Consider the following 20,512-nt stretch of genomic DNA (forward strand, 5'->3'; position numbering starts at 1 on the left):
TGTGCGGCGCTTTTTTTCTGTGGGCTGATAGCTTTGAAGATATGTTCTGATGGTGGTGAGAGTGGAGCAGGACTGTCTCCGTGGCGCAATGGGCTAGCGTGATCGGCTGTTAACCGAAAAGATGGAGGTTCGAGCCTACCCGGTGGTTGTGCGGCGCTTTTTTTCTGTGGGCTGATAGCTTTGAAGATATGTTCTTATGGTGGTGAGAGTGGAGCAGGACTGTCTCTGTGGCGCAATTGGCTAGCGCGATCGGCTGTTAACCGAAAAGTTGGAGGTTGGAGCCCACCCGGTGGTTGTGCGGCGCTTTTTTTCTGTGGGCTGATAGCTTTGAAGATATGTTCTTATGGTGATGAGAGTGGAGCAGGACTGTCTCCGTGGCGCAATTGGCTAGCGTGATCGGCTGTTAACCGAAAAGTTGGAGGTTCGAGCCTACCCGGTGGTTGTGCGGCGCTTTTTTTCTGTGGGCTGATAGCTTTGAAGATATGTTCTGATGGTGGTGAGAGTGGAGCAGGACTGTCTTCGTGGCGCAATTGGCTAGCGTGATCGGCTGTTAACCGAAAAGTTGGAGGTTCGAGCCCACCCGGTGGTGGTGAGGCTCTTTTTTTTCTTTGGGCTGATAGCTTTGAAGATATGTTCTGATGGTGGTGAGAGTGGAGCAGGACTGTCTCCATGGCGCAATTGGCTAGCGCGATCGGCTGTTAACCAAAAGGTCGGAGGTTCGAGACCACCCGGTGGTGGTACGGCGCTTTTTTTTCTTTGGGCTGATAGCTTTGAAGATATGTTCTGATGGTGGTGAGAGTGGAGCTGGACTGTCTCCGTGGCGCTATTGGCTAGCGCGATCGGCTGTTAACCGAAAGGTTGGAGTTTCGACGGCGCTTTTTTTTCTTTGGGCTGATAGCTTTGAAGATATGTTCTGATGGTGGTGAGAGTAGAGCAGGACTGTCTCCGTGGCGCAATATGCTAGAGCGATCGGCTGTTAACCGAAAGGTTGGAGTTTCGAGCCCTGCCGGGAGTGGTGTGTTGCTTTTTTCTTTGCGCTGATAGCTTTGAAGATATGTTCTGATGGTGGTGAGAGTGGAGCACGACTGTCTCCGTGGCGCAATTGGCCAGCGCGATCGGCTGTTAACCGAAAGGTTGGAGGTTCGAGTCCACCCGGTGGTGGTGCGGCGCTTTTTTTCTTTGTGCTGATAGCTTTGAAGATATGTTCTGATGGTGGTGAGAGTGGAGCAGGACTGTCTCCGTGGCGCTATTGGCTAGCGCGATTGGCTGTTAACCGAAAGGTTTGAGGTTCGAGCCGACCCGGTGGTGGTGCGGTGGTTTTTTTTCTTTGGGCTGATAGCTTTGAAGATATGTTCTGATGGTGGTGAGAGGGAGCAGGACTGTCTCCGTGGCGCAATTGGCTTGCGCGATTGGCTGTTAACCGAAAGGTTGGAGGTTCGAGCCTACCCGGTGGTGGTGCGGCGCTTTTTTTTCTTTGCGCTGATAGCTTTGAAGATATGTTCTGCTGGTGGTGAGAGTGGAGCAAGACTGTCTCCGTGGCGCAATGGGCTAGTGCGATCGGCTGTTAAACGAAAGGTTGGAGGTTCGAGCCCACCCAGTGGTGGTGCAGCGCTTTTTTTTCTTTGCGCTGATAGCTTTGAAGATATGTTCTGATGATGGTGAGAGTGGAGCAAGACTACCTCCGTGGCGCAATGGGCTAGCGTGATCGGCTGGTAACCGAAAGGTTGGAGTTTTGAGCCCTCCCGGGAGTGGTGTGTTGCTTTTTTCTTTGCGCTGATAGCTTTGAAGATATGTTCTGATGGTGGTGAGAGTGGAGCATGACTGTCTTCGTGGCGCAATTGGCTAGCGCGATCGGCTGTTAACCGAAAGGTTGAAGGTTCGAGCCCAACCGGTGGTGGTGCGGCACTTTTTTTTCTTTGGGTTGTTAGCTCTGAAGAAATGTTCTGACGGTGGGGAGAGTGGAGCACGACTGTCTCCGTGGGGCAATTGGCTAGCGCGATCGGCTGTTAACCGAAAGGTTGGTAGTTCAAGCCCACCCGGTGGTGGTACGGCGCTTTTTTTTTCTTTGGGGTGATAGCTCTGAAGATATGTTCTAATTATAGTGAGAGTGGAGCAGGACTGTCTGCGTGGCGCCATTGGCCAGGGCGATCGGCTGTTAACCGAAAAGTTGGAGGTTCGAGCCCTCCCAGGAGTGGTACTTTGCTTTTTTCGTTGCGCTGATAGCTTTGAAGATATGTTCTGATGGTGGTGAGAGTGGAGCACGACTGTCTCGGTGGCGCAATTGGCTAGCGCGATCGGCTGTTAACCGAAAGGTTGGAGTTTCGAGCCCTCCCGGGAGTGGTGTGTTGCTTTTTTCTTTGCGGTAATAGCTTTGAAGATATTTTCTGATGGTGGTGAGAGTGGAGCAGGGCTGTCTTCGTGGCGCAATTGGCTAGCGCGATCGGCTGTTAACCGAAATGTTGGAGGTGCGAGCCCAACCGGTGGTGGTGCGGCGCTTTTTTTTCTTTGGGGTGATAGCTCTGAAGAAATGTTGTGACGGTGGTGAAAGTGGAGCACGACTGACTCCGTGGGGCAATTGGCTAGCGCGATCGGCTGTTAATCAAAAGGTTGGAGGTTCGAGCCCACCCGGTGGTGGTGCGGCGCTTTTTTTTTCTTTGGGCTGATAGCTCTGAAGAAATGTTCTAACGGTGGTGAGAGTGGAGCAGGACTGTTTCCGTGGCGCAATTGGCTAGCGCGATCGGCTGTTACCCAAAAAGTTGGAGTTTCGAGCCCACCCGGTGGTGGTGCGGCGCTTTTTTTTTGGGCTGATAGCTTTGAAGATATGTTATGATGGTGGTGAGAGTGAAGCAGGACTGTCTCCGTGGCGCGATTGGCTAGCGTGATCGGCTGTTAACCGAAAAGTTGGAGGTTCGAGCCCACCCGGTGGTGGTGCGGCGCTTTTTTTTTGTTTGGGCTGATAGCTTTGAAGATATGTTCTGATGGTGGTGAGAGTGAAGCAGGACTGTCTCCGTGGCGCAATTGGCTAGCGTGATCGGCTGTTAACCGAAAAGTTGGTAGTTCGAGCCCACCCGGTGGTGGTGCGGCGCTTTTTTTTCTTTGGGCTGATAGCTTTGAAGATATGTTCTTATGGTGGTGAGAGTGGAGCAGGACTGTCTCCATGGCGCAATTGGCTAGCGCGATCGGCTCTTAACCAAAAGGTCGGAGGTTCGAGCCCACCCGGTGATAGTATGGCGCTTTTTTTTCTTTGGGCTGATAGCTTTGAAGATATGTTCTGATGAAGGCGAGAGTAGAGCAGGACTGTCTCCGTGGCGCAATTGGCTAGCGCGATCGGCTGTTAACCGAAAGGTTGGAGTTTCGAGCCCTCCCTGAAGTGGTGTGTTGCTTTTTTCTTTGCGCTGATAGCATTGAAGATATGTTCTGATGGTGGTGAGAGGGGAGCACGACTGTCTCCGTGGCGCAGTTGGCTAGCGCGATCGGCTGTTAACCTAAAGGTTGGAAGTTCGAGCCCACCCGGTGATGGTGGGGCGCTTTTTTTTCTTTGTGCTGATAGCTTTGAAGATATGTTCTGATGGTGGTGAGAGTGGAGCAGGACTGTCTCCGTGGCGCAATTGGCTGGCGCGATTGGCTGTTAACCGAAAGGTTGGAGGTTCGAGCCCACCCGGTTGTGGTGTGTTGCTTTTTTCTTTGCGGTAATAGCTTTGAAGATATGTTCTGATGGTGGTGAGAGTGGACCAGGACTGTCTTCGTGGCGCAATTGGCTAGCGCGATCGGCTGTTAACCGAAAGGTTGGAGGTTCGAGCCCACCCGGTGGTGGTGCGGCAGTTTTTTTTTTGGGTGATAGCTCTGAAGAAATGTTCTGACGGTGGTGAGAGTGGAGCACGACTGTCTCCGTGGGGCAATTGGCTAGCGCGATCGGCTGTTAACCGAAAGGTTTTGGTTCGAGCCCACCCGGTGGTGGTACGGCGCTTTTTTTTTCTTTGGGGTGAGAGCTCTGAAGATATGTTCTAATTTTGGTGAGAGTGGAGCAGGACTGTCTGCGTGGCGCAATTGGCCAGCGCAATCGGCTGTTAACCGAAAGGTTGGAGGTTCGAGCCCACCCGGTGGTGGTGCGGCGCTTTTTTTTTCTTTGGGCTTATAGCTCTGAAGAAATGTTCTGACGGTGGTGAGAGTGGAGAAGGACTGTCTCCGTGGCGCAATTGGCTAGCGCGATCTGCTGTTACCCGAAAAGTTGGAGGTTCGAGCTCTCTCGGTGGTGGTGCGGAGCTTTTTTTTCTGTGGGCTGATAGCTATGAAGATATGTTCTGATGGTGGTGAGAGTGGAGCAGGACTGTCTCCGTGGCGCAATTGGCTAGCGTGATCGGCTGTTAACCGGCAAGTTGGAGGTTCGAGCCCACCCATTGGTGGTGTGGCGCTTTTTTTTCTTTGGGCTCATAGCTTTGAAGATATGTTCTAATGGTGAAAAGAGTGGAGCAGGACTGTCTCAGTGGCGCCATTGGCTAGCGCGATCGGCAGTTAAACGAAAGGTTGGAGTTTGTTTCGAGCCCACCCGGTGGTGGTGCGGCGCTTTTTTTTCTTTTGGCTGATAGCTTTGAAGATATGTTCTGATGGTGGTGAGAGTGGAGCAGGACTGTCTCCGTGGCGCAATTGGCTAGCGTGATCGGCTGTTAACCGAAAAGTTTGTAGTTCGAGCTGACCCGGTGGTGGTGCGGCGCTTTTTTTTCTTTGGGCTGATAGCTTTGAAGATATGTTCTGATGGTTGTGAGAGTGGAGCAGTACTGTCTCTATGGCGCAATTGGCTAGCGCGATCGTCTGTTAACCAAAAGGTTGGAGGTTCGAGCCCACCCGGTGGTGGTATGGCGCTTTTTTTCTTTGGGCTGATAGCCTTGAAGATATGTTCTTATGGTGGTGAGAGTAGAGCAGGACTGTCTCCGTGGCGCAATTGGCTAGCGCGATCGGCTGTTAACCAAAAGGTTGGGGTTTCGAGCCCTCCCTGGAGTGGTGTGTTGCTTTTTTCTTTGCGGTAATAGCTTTGAAGATATTTTCTGATGGTGGTGAGAGTGGAGCAGGGCTGTCTTCGTGGCGCAATTGGCTAGCGCGATCGGCTGTTAACCGAAAGGTTGGAGGTGCGAGCCCAACCGGTGGTGGTGCGGCGCTTTTTTTTCTTTGGGGTGATAGCTCTGAAGAAATGTTGTGACGGTGGTGAAAGTGGAGCACGACTGACTCCGTGGGGCAATTGGCTAGCGCGATCGGCTGTTAATCGAAAGGTTGGAGGTTCGAGCCCACCCGGTGGTGGTGCGGCGCTTTTTTTTTCTTTGGGCTGATAGCTCTGAAGAAATGTTCTAACGGTGGTGAGAGTGGAGCAGGACTGTTTCCGTGGCGCAATTGGCTAGCGCGATCGGCTGTTACCCAAAAAGTTGGAGGTTCGAGCTCTCCCGGTGATGGTGCGGCACTTTTTTTTCTGTGGGCTGATAGCTTTGATGATATGTTCTAATGGTGGTAAGAGTGAAGCAGGACTGTCTCCGTGGCGCCATTGGCTAGCACGATCGACAGTTAACCGAAAGGTTGGAGTTTCGAGCCCACCCGGTGGTGGTGCGGCGCTTTTTTTTTCTTTGGGCTGATAGCTCTGAAGAAATGTTCTAACGGTGGTGAGAGTGGAGCAGGGCTGTCTTCGTGGCGCAATTGGCTAGCACGATCGACAGTTAACCGAAAGGTTGGAGTTTCGAGCCCACCCGGTGGTGGTGCGGCGCTTTTTTTCTTTGGGCTGATAGCTTTGAAGATATGTTATGATGGTGGTGAGAGTGGAGCAGGACTGTCTCCGTGGCGTGATCGGCTAGCGTGATCGGCTGTTAACCGAAAAGTTGGAGGTTCGAGCCCACCCGGTGGTGGTGCGGCGCTTTTTTTTCTTTGGGCTGATAGCTTTGAAGATATGTTCTGATGGTGGTGAGAGGGGAGCACGACTGTCCTCGTGGCGCAATTGGCTAGCGCGATCGGCTGTTAACCGAAAGGTTGGAGGTTCGAGCCCAACCGGTGGTGGTGCGGCACTTTTTTTTCTTTGGGGTGTTAGCTCTGAAGAAATGTTCTGACGGTGGGGAGAGTGGAGCACGACTGTCTCCGTGGGGCGATTGGCTAGCGCGATCGGCTGTTAACCGAAAGGTTGGAGGTTCTAGCCCACCCGGTGGTGGTGCGGCGCTTTTTTTTCTTTGGGGTTATAGCTCTGAAGATATGTTCTGATGGTGGTGAGAGTGGAGCACGACTGTCTCCGTGGCGCAATTGGCTAGCGCGATCGGCTGTTAACCGAAAGGTTGGAGTTTCGAGCCCTCACGGGAGTGGTGTGTTGCTTTTTTCTTTGCGGTAATAGCTTTGAAGATATGTTCTGATGGTGGTGAGAGTGGAGCAGGACTGTCTCCGTGGCGCTATTGGCTAGCGCGATTGGCTGTTAACCGAAAGGTTTGAGGTTCGAGCCGACCCGGTGGTGGTGCGGTGGTTTTTTTTCTTTGGGCTGATAGCTTTGAAGATATGTTCTGATGGTGGTGAGAGGGAGCAGGACTGTCTCCGTGGCGCAATTGGCTTGCGCGATTGGCTGTTAACCGAAAGGTTGGAGGTTCGAGCCTACCCGGTGGTGGTGCGGCGCTTTTTTTTCTTTGCGCTGATAGCTTTGAAGATATGTTCTGCTGGTGGTGAGAGTGGAGCAAGACTGTCTCCGTGGCGCAATGGGCTAGTGCGATCGGCTGTTAAACGAAAGGTTGGAGGTTCGAGCCCACCCAGTGGTGGTGCAGCGCTTTTTTTTCTTTGCGCTGATAGCTTTGAAGATATGTTCTGATGATGGTGAGAGTGGAGCAAGACTACCTCCGTGGCGCAATGGGCTAGCGTGATCGGCTGGTAACCGAAAGGTTGGAGTTTTGAGCCCTCCCGGGAGTGGTGTGTTGCTTTTTTCTTTGCGCTGATAGCTTTGAAGATATGTTCTGATGGTGGTGAGAGTGGAGCACGACTGTCTTCGTGGCGCGATTGGCTAGCGCGATCGGCTGTTAACCGAAAGGTTGAAGGTTCGAGCCCAACCGGTGGTGGTGCGGCACTTTTTTTTCTTTGGGTTGTTAGCTCTGAAGAAATGTTCTGACGGTGGGGAGAGTGGAGCACGACTGTCTCCGTGGGGCAATTGGCTAGCGCGATCGGCTGTTAACCGAAAGGTTGGTAGTTCAAGCCCACCCGGTGGTGGTACGGCGCTTTTTTTTTCTTTGGGGTGATAGCTCTGAAGATATGTTCTAATTATAGTGAGAGTGGAGCAGGACTGTCTGCGTGGCGCCATTGGCCAGGGCGATCGGCTGTTAACCGAAAAGTTGGAGGTTCGAGCCCTCCCAGGAGTGGTACTTTGCTTTTTTCGTTGCGCTGATAGCTTTGAAGATATGTTCTGATGGTGGTGAGAGTGGAGCACGACTGTCTCGGTGGCGCAATTGGCTAGCGCGATCGGCTGTTAACCGAAAGGTTGGAGTTTCGAGCCCTCCCGGGAGTGGTGTGTTGCTTTTTTTTTTGCGGTAATAGCTTTGAAGATATTTTCTGATGGTGGTGAGAGTGGAGCAGGGCTGTCTTCGTGGCGCAATTGGCTAGCGCGATCGGCTGTTAAGCGAAATGTTGGAGGTGCGAGCCCAACCGGTGGTGGTGCGGCGCTTTTTTTTCTTTGGGGTGATAGCTCTGAAGAAATGTTGTGACGGTGGTGAAAGTGGAGCACGACTGACTCCGTGGGGCAATTGGCTAGCGCGATCGGCTGTTAATCGAAAGGTTGGAGGTTCGAGCCCACCCGGTGGTGGTGCGGCGCTTTTTTTTTCTTTGGGCTGATAGCTCTGAAGAAATGTTCTAACGGTGGTGAGAGTGGAGCAGGACTGTTTCCGTGGCGCAATTGGCTAGCGCGATCGGCTGTTACCCAAAAAGTTGGAGTTTCGAGCCCACCCGGTGGTGGTGCGGCGCTTTTTTTTGGGCTGATAGCTTTGAAGATATGTTATGATGGTGGTGAGAGTGAAGCAGGACTGTCTCCGTGGCGCGATTGGCTAGCGTGATCGGCTGTTAACCGAAAAGTTGGAGGTTCGAGCCCACCCGGTGGTGGTGCGGCGCTTTTTTTTTTGTTTGGGCTGATAGCTTTGAAGATATGTTCTGATGGTGGTGAGAGTGAAGCAGGACTGTCTCCGTGGCGCAATTGGCTAGCGTGATCGGCTGTTAACCGAAAAGTTGGTAGTTCGAGCCCACCCGGTGGTGGTGCGGCGCTTTTTTTTCTTTGGGCTGATAGCTTTGAAGATATGTTCTTATGGTGGTGAGAGTGGAGCAGGACTGTCTCCATGGCGCAATTGGCTAGCGCGATCGGCTCTTAACCAAAAGGTCGGAGGTTCGAGCCCACCCGGTGATAGTATGGCGCTTTTTTTTCTATGGGCTGATAGCTTTGAAGATATGTTCTGATGAAGGCGAGAGTAGAGCAGGACTGTCTCCGTGGCGCAATTGGCTAGCGCGATCGGCTGTTAACCGAAAGGTTGGAGTTTCGAGCCCTCCCTGAAGTGGTGTGTTGCTTTTTTCTTTGCGCTGATAGCATTGAAGATATGTTCTGATGGTGGTGAGAGGGGAGCACGACTGTCTCCGTGGCGCAGTTGGCTAGCGCGATCGGCTGTTAACCGAAAGGTTGGAAGTTCGAGCCCACCCGGTGATGGTGGGGCGCTTTTTTTTCTTTGTGCTGATAGCTTTGAAGATATGTTCTGATGGTGGTGAGAGTGGAGCAGGACTGTCTCCGTGGCGCAATTGGCTGGCGCGATTGGCTGTTAACCGAAAGGTTGGAGGTTCGAGCCCACCCGGTTGTGGTGTGTTGCTTTTTTCTTTGCGGTAATAGCTTTGAAGATATGTTCTGATGGTGGTGAGAGTGGACCAGGACTGTCTTCGTGGCGCAATTGGCTAGCGCGATCGGCTGTTAACCGAAAGGTTGGAGGTTCGAGCCCACCCGGTGGTGGTGCGGCAGTTTTTTTTTGGGTGATAGCTCTGAAGAAATGTTCTGACGGTGGTGAGAGTGGAGCACGACTGTCTCCGTGGGGCAATTGGCTAGCGCGATCGGCTGTTAACCGAAAGGTTTTGGTTCGAGCCCACCCGGTGGTGGTGCGGCGCTTTTTTTTTCTTTGGGGTGAGAGCTCTGAAGATATGTTCTAATTTTGGTGAGAGTGGAGCAGGACTGTCTGCGTGGCGCAATTGGCCAGCGCAATCGGCTGTTAACCGAAAGGTTGGAGGTTCGAGCCCACCCGGTGGTGGTGCGGCGCTTTTTTTTTCTTTGGGCTTATAGCTCTGAAGAAATGTTCTGACGGTGGTGAGAGTGGAGAAGGACTGTCTCCGTGGCGCAATTGGCTAGCGCGATCTGCTGTTACCCGAAAAGTTGGAGGTTCGAGCTCTCTCGGTGGTGGTGCGGAGCTTTTTTTTCTGTGGGCTGATAGCTATGAAGATATGTTCTGATGGTGGTGAGAGTGGAGCAGGACTGTCTCCGTGGCGCAATTGGCTAGCGTGATCGGCTGTTAACCGGCAAGTTGGAGGTTCGAGCCCACCCATTGGTGGTGTGGCGCTTTTTTTTCTTTGGGCTCATAGCTTTGAAGATATGTTCTAATGGTGAAAAGAGTGGAGCAGGACTGTCTCAGTGGCGCCATTGGCTAGCGCGATCGGCAGTTAAACGAAAGGTTGGAGTTTGTTTCGAGCCCACCCGGTGGTGGTGCGGCGCTTTTTTTTCTTTTGGCTGATAGCTTTGAAGATATGTTCTGATGGTGGTGAGAGTGGAGCAGGACTGTCTCCGTGGCGCAATTGGCTAGCGTGATCGGCTGTTAACCGAAAAGTTTGTAGTTCGAGCTGACCCGGTGGTGGTGCGGCGCTTTTTTTTCTTTGGGCTGATAGCTTTGAAGATATGTTCTGATGGTTGTGAGAGTGGAGCAGTACTGTCTCTATGGCGCAATTGGCTAGCGCGATCGTCTGTTAACCAAAAGGTTGGAGGTTCGAGCCCACCCGGTGGTGGTATGGCGCTTTTTTTCTTTGGGCTGATAGCCTTGAAGATATGTTCTTATGGTGGTGAGAGTAGAGCAGGACTGTCTCCGTGGCGCAATTGGCTAGCGCGATCGGCTGTTAACCAAAAGGTTGGGGTTTCGAGCCCTCCCTGGAGTGGTGTGTTGCTTTTTTCTTTGCGGTAATAGCTTTGAAGATATTTTCTGATGGTGGTGAGAGTGGAGCAGGGCTGTCTTCGCGGCGCAATTGGCTAGCGCGATCGGCTGTTAACCGAAAGGTTGGAGGTGCGAGCCCAACCGGTGGTGGTGCGGCGCTTTTTTTTCTTTGGGGTGATAGCTCTGAAGAAATGTTGTGACGGTGGTGAAAGTGGAGCAACACTGACTCCGTGGGGCAATTGGCTAGCGCGATCGGCTGTTAATCGAAAGGTTGGAGGTTCGAGCCCACCCGGTGGTGGTGCGGCGCTTTTTTTTTCTTTGGGCTGATAGCTCTGAAGAAATGTTCTAACGGTGGTGAGAGTGGAGCAGGACTGTTTCCGTGGCGCAATTGGCTAGCGCGATCGGCTGTTACCCAAAAAGTTGGAGGTTCGAGCTCTCCCGGTGATGGTGCGGCACTTTTTTTTCTGTGGGCTGATAGCTTTGATGATATGTTCTAATGGTGGTAAGAGTGAAGCAGGACTGTCTCCGTGGCGCCATTGGCTAGCACGATCGACAGTTAACCGAAAGGTTGGAGTTTCGAGCCCACCCGGTGGTGGTGCGGCGCTTTTTTTCTTTGGGCTGATAGCTTTGAAGATATGTTATGATGGTGGTGAGAGTGGAGCAGGACTGTCTCCGTGGCGTGATCGGCTAGCGTGATCGGCTGTTAACCGAAAAGTTGGAGGTTCGAGCCCACCCGGTGGTGGTGCGGCGCTTTTTTTTCTTTGGGCTGATAGCTTTGAAGATATGTTCTGATGGTGGTGAGAGGGGAGCACGACTGTCCTCGTGGCGCAATTGGCTAGCGCGATCGGCTGTTAACCGAAAGGTTGGAGGTTCGAGCCCAACCGGTGGTGGTGCGGCACTTTTTTTTCTTTGGGGTGTTAGCTCTGAAGAAATGTTCTGACGGTGGGGAGAGTGGAGCACGACTGTCTCCGTGGGGCGATTGGCTAGCGCGATCGGCTGTTAACCGAAAGGTTGGAGGTTCTAGCCCACCCGGTGGTGGTGCGGCGCTTTTTTTTCTTTGGGGTTATAGCTCTGAAGATATGTTCTGATGGTGGTGAGAGTGGAGCACGACTGTCTCCGTGGCGCAATTGGCTAGCGCGATCGGCTGTTAACCGAAAGGTTGGAGTTTCGAGCCCTCACGGGAGTGGTGTGTTGCTTTTTTCTTTGCGGTAATAGCTTTGAAGATATGTTCTGATGTTGGTGAGAGTGGAGCAGGACCGTCTTCGTGGCGCAATTGGCTAGCGCGATCGGCTGTTAACCGAAAGGTTGGAGTTTCGAGCCCAACCGGTGGTGGTGCGGCGCTTTTTTTTCTTTGGGGTGATAGCTCTGAAGAAATGTTGTGACGGTGGTGAAAGTGGAGCACGACTGTCTCCGTGGGGCAATTGGCTAGCGCGATCGGCTGTTAATCGAAAGGTTGGAGGTTCGAGCCCACCCGGTGGTGGTGCGGCGCTTTTTTTTTCTTTGGGCTGATAGCTCTGAAGAAATGTTCTAACGGTGGTGAGAGTGGAGCAGGACTGTTTCCGTGGCGCAATTGGCTAGCGCGATCGGCTGTTACCCAAAAAGTTGGAGTTTCGAGCCCACCCGGTGGTGGTGCGGCGCTTTTTTTCTTTGGGCTGATAGCTTTGAAGATATGTTATGATGGTGGTGAGAGTGAAGCAGGACTGTCTCCGTGGCGCGATTGGCTAGCGTGATCGGCTGTTAACCGAAAAGTTGGAGGTTCGAGCCCACCCGGTGGTGGTGCGGCGCTTTTTTTTTGTTTGGGCTGATAGCTTTGAAGATATGTTCTGATGGTGGTGAGAGTGAAGCAGGACTGTCTCCGTGGCGCAATTGGCTAGCGTGATCGGCTGTTAACCGAAAAGTTGGTAGTTCGAGCCCAACCGGTGGTGGTGCGGCGCTTTTTTTTCTTTGGGCTGATAGCTTTGAAGATATGTTCTTATGGTGGTGAGAGTGGAGCAGGACTGTCTCCATGGCGCAATTGGCTAGCGCGATCGGCTGTTAACCAAAAGGTCGGAGGTTCGAGCCCACCCGGTGATAGTATGGCGCTTTTTTTTCTTTGGGCTGATAGCTTTGAAGATATGTTCTGATGAAGGCGAGAGTAGAGCAGGACTGTCTCCGTGGCGCAATTGGCTAGCGCGATCGGCTGTTAACCGAAAGGTTGGAGTTTCGAGCCCTCCCTGAAGTGGTGTGTTGCTTTTTTCTTTGCGCTGATAGCATTGAAGATATGTTCTGAAGGTGGTGAGAGGGGAGCACGACTGTCTCCGTGGCGCAGTTGGCTAGCGCGATCGGCTGTTAACCGAAAGGTTGGAAGTTCGAGCCCACCCGGTGATGGTGGGGCGCTTTTTTTTCTTTGTGCTGATAGCTTTGAAGATATGTTCTGATGGTGGTGAGAGTGGAGCAGGACTGTCTCCGTGGCGCAATTGGCTGGCGCGATTGGCTGTTAACCGAAAGGTTGGAGGTTCGAGCCCACCCGGTTGTGGTGTGTTGCTTTTTTCTTTGCGGTAATAGCTTTGAAGATATGTTCTGATGGTGGTGAGAGTGGACCAGGACTGTCTTCGTGGCGCAATTGGCTAGCGCGATCGGCTGTTAACCGAAAGGTTGGAGGTTCGAGCCCACCCGGTGGTGGTGCGGCAGTTTTTTTTTTGGGTGATAGCTCTGAAGAAATGTTCTGACGGTGGTGAGAGTGGAGCACGACTGTCTCCGTGGGGCAATTGGCTAGCGCGATCGGCTGTTAACCGAAAGGTTTTGGTTCGAGCCCACCCGGTGGTGGTGCGGCGCTTTTTTTTTCTTTGGGGTGAGAGCTCTGAAGATATGTTCTAATTTTGGTGAGAGTGGAGCAGGACTGTCTGCGTGGCGCAATTGGCCAGCGCAATCGGCTGTTAACCGAAAGGTTGGAGGTTCGAGCCCACCCGGTGGTGGTGCGGCGCTTTTTTTTTCTTTGGGCTTATAGCTCTGAAGAAATGTTCTGACGGTGGTGAGAGTGGAGAAGGACTGTCTCCGTGGCGCAATTGGCTAGCGCGATCTGCTGTTACCCGAAAAGTTGGAGGTTCGAGCTCTCTCGGTGGTGGTGCGGAGCTTTTTTTTCTGTGGGCTGATAGCTATGAAGATATGTTCTGATGGTGGTGAGAGTGGAGCAGGACTGTCTCCGTGGCGCAATTGGCTAGCGTGATCGGCTGTTAACCGGCAAGTTGGAGGTTCGAGCCCACCCATTGGTGGTGTGGCGCTTTTTTTTCTTTGGGCTCATAGCTTTGAAGATATGTTCTAATGGTGAAAAGAGTGGAGCAGGACTGTCTCAGTGGCGCCATTGGCTAGCGCGATCGGCAGTTAAACGAAAGGTTGGAGTTTGTTTCGAGCCCACCCGGTGGTGGTGCGGCGCTTTTTTTTCTTTTGGCTGATAGCTTTGAAGATATGTTCTGATGGTGGTGAGAGTGGAGCAGGACTGTCTCCGTGGTGCAATTGGCTAGCGTGATCGGCTGTTAACCGAAAAGTTTGTAGTTCGAGCTGACCCGGTGGTGGTGCGGCGCTTTTTTTTCTTTGGGCTGATAGCTTTGAAGATATGTTCTGATGGTTGTGAGAGTGGAGCAGTACTGTCTCTATGGCGCAATTGGCTAGCGCGATCGTCTGTTAACCAAAAGGTTGGAGGTTCGAGCCCACCCGGTGGTGGTATGGCGCTTTTTTTTCTTTGGGCTGATAGCCTTGAAGATATGTTCTTATGGTGGTGAGAGTAGAGCAGGACTGTCTCCGTGGAGCAATTGGCTAGCGCGATCGGCTGTTAACCAAAAGGTTGGGGTTTCGAGCCCTCCCTGGAGTGGTGTGTTGCTTTTTTCTTTGCGCTGATAGCTTTGAAGATATGTTCTGATGGTGGTGAGAGTGGAGCACGACTGTCTCCTTGGCGCAGTTGGCTAGCGCGATCGGCTGTTAACCGAAAGGTTGGAAGTTCGAGCCCACCCGGTGATGCTGGGGCGCTTTTTTTCTTTGTGCTGTTAGCTTTGAAGATATGTTCTGATGGTGGTGAGAGTGGAGCAGGACTGTCTCCGTGGCGCAATTGGCTGGCGCGATTGGCCGTTAACCGAAAGGTTGGAGGTTCGAGCCCACCCGGTGGTAGTGCGGTGCTTTTTTTTCTGTGGGCTGATAGCTTTGAAGATATGTTCTGATTGTGGTGAGAGTGGAGCACGACTGTCTCCGTGGCGCAATTCGCTAGCGTGATCGGCTGTTAACCGAAAAGTTGGAGGTTCGAGCCCAACCGGTGGTGGTGCGGCGCTTTTTTTTCTTTGGGCTGATAGCTTTGAAGATATGTTTTGATGGTGGTGGAGAGTGGAGCAGGACTGTCTCCATGGCGCAGTTGGCTAGCGCGATCGGCTGTTAACCAAAAGGTCGGAGGTTTGAGCCCACCCGGTGGTGGTGTGGCGCTTTTTTTTCTACGGACTGTAAGATTTGAAGATATGTTCACATGGTGATGAGAGTGGAGCAGGACTGTCTTCGTGGCGCAATTGGCTAGCGCGATCGGCTGTTAACCGAAAGGTTGGAGGTTCGAGCCCAACCGGTGGTGGTGCAGCGCTTTTTTTTTCTTTGGGGTGATAGCTCTGAAGAAATGTTCTGACGGTGGTGAGAGTGGAGCACGACTGTCTCCGTGGGGCAATTGGCTAGCGCGATTGGCTGTTAACCGAAAGGTTGGATGTTCGAGCCCACCCGATGGTGGTGTGGCGCTTTTTTTTCTTTGGGCTGATAGCTTTGAAGATATGTTCTTATGGTGGTGAGAGTGGAGCAGGACTGTCTCCGTGGCGCAATTGGCTAGCGCGATCGGCTGTTAACCGAAAAGTTGGAGGTTCGAGCCTACCCGGTGCTTGTGCGGCGCTTTTTTTTCTGTGGGCTGATGGCTTTGAAGATATGTTCTGATGGTGGTGAGAGTGGAGCATGACTGTCTCCATGGCGCAATTGGCTAGCGTGATCGGCTGTTAACCGAAAAGTTGGAGGTTCAATCCCACCTCGGGGTGGTGCGGCGCTTTTTTTTTCTTTGGGCTGATAGCTTTGAAGATATGTTCTGATGGTGGTGAGAGTGGAGCACGACTGTCTCCATGGCGCGATTGGCTAGCGCGATCGGCTGTTAACCAAAAGGTCGGAGGTTCGAGCCCACCCGGTGGTGGTATGGCGCTGTTTTTGTTTGTGCTGATAGCTTTGAAGATATGTTCTGATGGTGGTGAGAGTGGAGCAGGACTGTCTCCGTGGCACAATTGGCTAGCGCGATCGGCTGTTAACCGAAAGGTTTGAGTTTCGAGCCCACCCGGCGGTGGTGCGGCGCTTTTTTTTCTTTGGGCTGATAGCTTTGAAGATATGTTCTGATGGTGGTGAGAGTAGAGCAGGACTGTCTCAGTGGCGCAATTGGCTAGCGCGATCGGCTGTTAACTGAAAGGTTAGAGTTTCGAGCCCTCTTGGGAGAGGTGTGTTGCTTTTTTCTTTCTGCTGATAGCTTTGAAGATATGTTCTGATGGTGGTGAGAGTGGAGCAGGACTGTCTCCGTGGCGCAATTGGCTAGCGCGATCGGCTGTTACCCGAAAGGTTGGAGTTTCGAGCCCACCTGGTGGTGGTGCGACGCTTTTTTTTCTTTGGGCTGATAGCTTTGAAGATATGTTCTGATGGTGGTAAGAGTAGAGCAGGACTGTCTCCATGGCCCAATTGGCTAGCGCGATCGGCTGTTAACCGAAAGGTCGGAGGTTCGAGCCCACCCGGTGGTGGTGCGGCACTTTTTTTTCTTTGGGGTGATAGCTCTGAAGAAATGGTCTGACGGTGGTAAGAGTGGAGCAGGACGGACCCCGTGGCGCAATTGGCTAGCGCGATCGGCTGTTAACCGAAAGGTTGGAGTTTCGAGCCCTCCCGGGAGTGGTGTGTTGCTTTTTTCTTTGCGGTAATAGCTTTGAAGATATGTTCAGATGGTGATGAGAGTGGAGCAGGACTGTCATCGTGGCGCAATTGGCTAGCGCGATCGGCTGTTAACCGAAAGGTTGGAGGTTCGAGCCCAACCGGTGGTGGTGCGGTGCTTTTTTTCCTTTGGGGTGATAGCTCTGAAGAAATGTTCTGACGGTGGTGAGAGTCGAGCACGACTGTCTCCGTGGCGCAATTGGCTAGCGCGATCGGCTGTTAACCGAAAAGTTGGAGGTTCGAGCCTACCCGGTGGTTGTGCGGCGAATTTTTTTTCTGTGGGCTGATAGCTTTGAAGATATGTTCTGATGGTGGTGAGAGTGGAGCATGACGGTCTCCATGGCGCAATTGGCTAGCGTGATCGGCTGTTAACCGAAAAGTTGGAGGTTCGAGCCCACCTCGTGGTGGTGCGGCGCTTTTTTTTCTTTGGGCTCATAGCTTTGAAGATATGTTCTGATGGTGGTGAGAGTGGAGCAGGACTGTCTCCATGGCGCAATTGGCTAGCGCGATCGGCTTTTAACCAAAAGGTCAGAGGTTCGAGCCCACCCGGTGGTGGTATGGCGCTTTTTTTGTTTGGGCTGATAGCTTTGAAGATATGTTCTGATGGTGGTGAGAGTGGAGCAGGAGTGTCTCCGTGGCGCAATTGGCTAGCGCGATCGGCCGTTAACCGAAAGGTTGGAGTTTCGAGCCCACCCGGCGGTGGTGCGGCGCTTTTTTTTCTTTTGGCTGATAGCTTTAAAGATATGTTCTGATGGTGGTGAGAGTAGAGCAGGACTGTCTCCGTGGCGCAATTGGCTAGCGCGATCGGCTGTTAACCGAAAGGTTGGAGTTTCGAGCCTTCTCGAGAGAGGTGTGTTGCTTTTTTCTTTGTGCTGATAGCTTTGAAGATATGTTCTGATGGTGGTGAGAGTGGAGCAGGACTGTCTCCATGGCGCAATTGGCTAGCGCGATCGGCTGTTAACCAAAAGGTCGGAGGTTCGAGCCAACCCGGTGGTGGTATGGCGGTTTTTTTTGGGCTGATAGCTTTGAAGATATGTTCTGATGGTGGTCAGATTGGAGCAGGACTGTCTCCGTGGTGCAATTGGCTAGCGCGATCGGCTGTTAACCGAAAGGTTGGAGTTTCGAGCCCACCCGGCGGTGGTGCGACGCTTTTTTTTCTTTGGGCTGATAGCTTTGAAGATATGTTCTGATGGTGGTGAGAGTAGAGCAGGACTGTCTCCGTGGCGAAATTGGCTAGCGCGATCGGCTGTTAACCGAAAGGTTGGAGGTTCGAGCCCACCCGGTGGTGGTGCGGTGCTTTTTTTTCTTTGGGCTGATAGCTTTGAAGATATGTTCTGATGGTGGTGAGAGGGGGGCAAGACTGTCTCCGTGGCGCATTGGGCTAGCGCGATCGGCTGTTGACCGAAAGGTTGGAGTTTCGAACCCTCCCTGGAGTGGTGTGTTGCTTTTTTCTTGGCGCTGATAGCTTTTAGGATATGTTCTGATGGTGGTGAGAGTGGGGCAAGACTGTCTCCTTGGCGCAATGGGCTAGCGCGATCGGCTGTTAACTGAAAGGTTGGAGGTTCGAGCCCACCCGGTGGTGGTGCAGCGCTTTTTTTTCTTTGCGCTGACAGCTTTGAAGATATGTTCTGATGATGGTGAGAGTGGAGCAAGACTGCTTCCGTGGCGCAATGGGCTAGCGCGATCGGCTGTTAACCGATAGGTTGGAGTTTCGAGCCCTCCCGGGAGTGGTGTGTTGCTTTTTTTCTTTGCGGTAATAGCTTTGAAGATATGTTCTGATGGTGGTGAGAGTGGAGCAGGATTGTCTTCGTGGCGCAATTGGCTAGCGCGATCGGCTGTTAACCGAAAGGTTGGAGGTTCGAGCCCAACCGATGGTGGTGCGGCGCTTTTTTTTCTTTGGGGTGATAGCTCTGAAGAAATGTTCTGACGGTGGTGAGAGTGAAGCAGGACTGTCTCGGTGGCGCAATTGGCTAGCGCGATCGGCCGTTAACCGAAAGGTTGGAGTTTCGAGCCCACCCGGCGGTGGTGCGGCGCTTTTTTTTCTTTTGGCTGATAGCTTTAAAGATATGTTCTGATGGTGGTGAGAGTAGAGCAGGACTGTCTCCGTGGCGCAATTGGCTAGCGCGATCGGCTGTTAACCGAAAGGTTGGAGTTTCGAGCCTTCTCGAGAGAGGTGTGTTGCTTTTTTCTTTGTGCTGATAGCTTTGAAGATATGTTCTGATGGTGGTGAGAGTGGAGCAGGACTGTCTCCATGGCGCAATTGGCTAGCGCGATCGGCTGTTAACCAAAAGGTCGGAGGTTCGAGCCAACCCGGTGGTGGTATGGCGGTTTTTTTTGGGCTGATAGCTTTGAAGATATGTTCTGATGGTGGTCAGATTGGAGCAGGACTGTCTCCGTGGTGCAATTGGCTAGCGCGATCGGCTGTTAACCGAAAGGTTGGAGTTTTGAGCCCACCCGGCGGTGGTGCGACGCTTTTTTTTCTTTGGGCTGATAGCTTTGAAGATATGTTCTGATGGTGGTGAGAGTAGAGCAGGACTGTCTCCGTGGCGAAATTGGCTAGCGCGATCGGCTGTTAACCGAAAGGTTGGAGGTTCGAGCCCACCCGGTGGTGGTGCGGTGCTTTTTTTTCTTTGGGCTGATAGCTTTGAAGATATGTTCTGATGGTGGTGAGAGGGGGGCAAGACTGTCTCCGTGGCGCATTGGGCTAGCGCGATCGGCTGTTGACCGAAAGGTTGGAGTTTCGAACCCTCCCTGGAGTGGTGTGTTGCTTTTTTCTTGGCGCTGATAGCTTTTAGGATATGTTCTGATGGTGGTGAGAGTGGGGCAAGACTGTCTCCTTGGCGCAATGGGCTAGCGCGATCGGCTGTTAACTGAAAGGTTGGAGGTTCGAGCCCACCCGGTGGTGGTGCAGCGCTTTTTTTTCTTTGCGCTGACAGCTTTGAAGATATGTTCTGATGATGGTGAGAGTGGAGCAAGACTGCTTCCGTGGCGCAATGGGCTAGCGCGATCGGCTGTTAACCGATAGGTTGGAGTTTCGAGCCCTCCCGGGAGTGGTGTGTTGCTTTTTTTCTTTGCGGTAATAGCTTTGAAGATATGTTCTGATGGTGGTGAGAGTGGAGCAGGATTGTCTTCGTGGCGCAATTGGCTAGCGCGATCGGCTGTTAACCGAAAGGTTGGAGGTTCGAGCCCAACCGATGGTGGTGCGGCGCTTTTTTTTCTTTGGGGTGATAGCTCTGAAGAAATGTTCTGACGGTGGTGAGAGTGAAGCAGGACTGTCTCCGTGGCGCAATTGGCTAGCGTTATCGGCTGTTATCCGAAAAGTTGGAGGTTCGAGCCCACCCGGTGGTGGTGCGGCGTTTATTTTTCTTTTGTCTGATAGCTTTGTAGATATGTTCTGATGGTGGTGAGAGTGGAGCAGAATTCTCTCCGTGGCGCAATCGGCTAGCGTGATCGGCTGTTAACCGAAAAGTTGGTAGTTCGAGCCCACCCTGTGGTGGTATGCCGCTTTTTTTCTTTGGGCTGATAGCTTTGAAGATATGTTCTGATGGTGGTGAGAGTGGAGCAGGACTGTCTCCATGGCGCAATTGGCTAGCGCGATCGGCTGTTAACCGAAAGGCTGGAGTTTCGAGCCCAACCGGTGGTGGCGCGGCGCTTTTTTTTCTTTGGGCTGATAGCTTTGAAGATATGTTCTGATGGTGGTGAGAGTAGAGCAGGACTGTCTCCGTGGCGCAATTGGCTAGCGCGATCGGCTGTTAACCGAAAGCCTGGAGTTTCGAGCCCTCCCTGGAGTGGTGTTTGCTTTTTTCCTTGCGCTGATAGCTTTGAAGATATGTTCAGATGGTGGTGAGAGTGGAGCACGACTGTCTCCTTGGCGCAGCTGGCTAGCGCGATCGGCTGTTAACCAAAAGGTTGGAAGTTCGAGACCACCCGGTGACGCTGGGGCGCTTTTTTTATTTGTGCTGATAGCTTTGAAGATATGTTCTGATGGTGGTGAGAGTGGAGCAGGACTGTCTCCGTGGTGCCATTGGCTGGCGCGATTGGCCGTTAACCGAAAGGTTGGAGGTTCGAGCCCACCCGGTGGTGGTGCGGTGCTTTTTTTTGTTTGGGCTGATAGCTTTGAAGATATATATGTTCTGATGGTGGTGAGAGTGGAGCAGGACTGTCTCCGTGGCGCAATTGGCTTGGGCGATCGGCTGTTAACCGAAAGGTTGGAGGTTCGAGCCCACACGGTGGTGGTGCGGCGCTTTTTTTCTGTGGGCTGATAGCTTTGAAGATATGTTCTGATGGTGGTGAGAGTGGAGCACGACTGTCTCCGTGGCGCAATTGGCTAGCGTGATCGGCTGTTAACCGAAAAGTTGGAGGTTCGAGCACACCCGGTGGTGGTACGGCGCTTTTTTTTC

The 20,512-nt window shown here is 52.5% G+C and overlaps 2 non-coding genes across 2 annotated transcripts; both read left to right on the forward strand.

Annotated features, from left to right (window-relative positions):
* Window positions 1–17,768: 17,768 nt before the first annotated feature.
* TRNAN-GUU (transfer RNA asparagine (anticodon GUU)) lies at window positions 17,769–17,842 on the forward strand. Its single transcript has one exon. It is a non-coding gene; the product is annotated as a tRNA-Asn (tRNA).
* Window positions 17,843–19,091: 1,249 nt separating this feature from the next.
* TRNAN-GUU (transfer RNA asparagine (anticodon GUU)) lies at window positions 19,092–19,165 on the forward strand. Its single transcript has one exon. It is a non-coding gene; the product is annotated as a tRNA-Asn (tRNA).
* Window positions 19,166–20,512: the final 1,347 nt, after the last annotated feature.

The sequence above is a fragment of the Rhipicephalus microplus genome, unplaced genomic scaffold (genome assembly GCF_043290135.1).
Source record: "Rhipicephalus microplus isolate Deutch F79 unplaced genomic scaffold, USDA_Rmic scaffold_13, whole genome shotgun sequence".
NCBI lineage: Eukaryota > Metazoa > Arthropoda > Arachnida > Ixodida > Ixodidae > Rhipicephalus > Rhipicephalus microplus.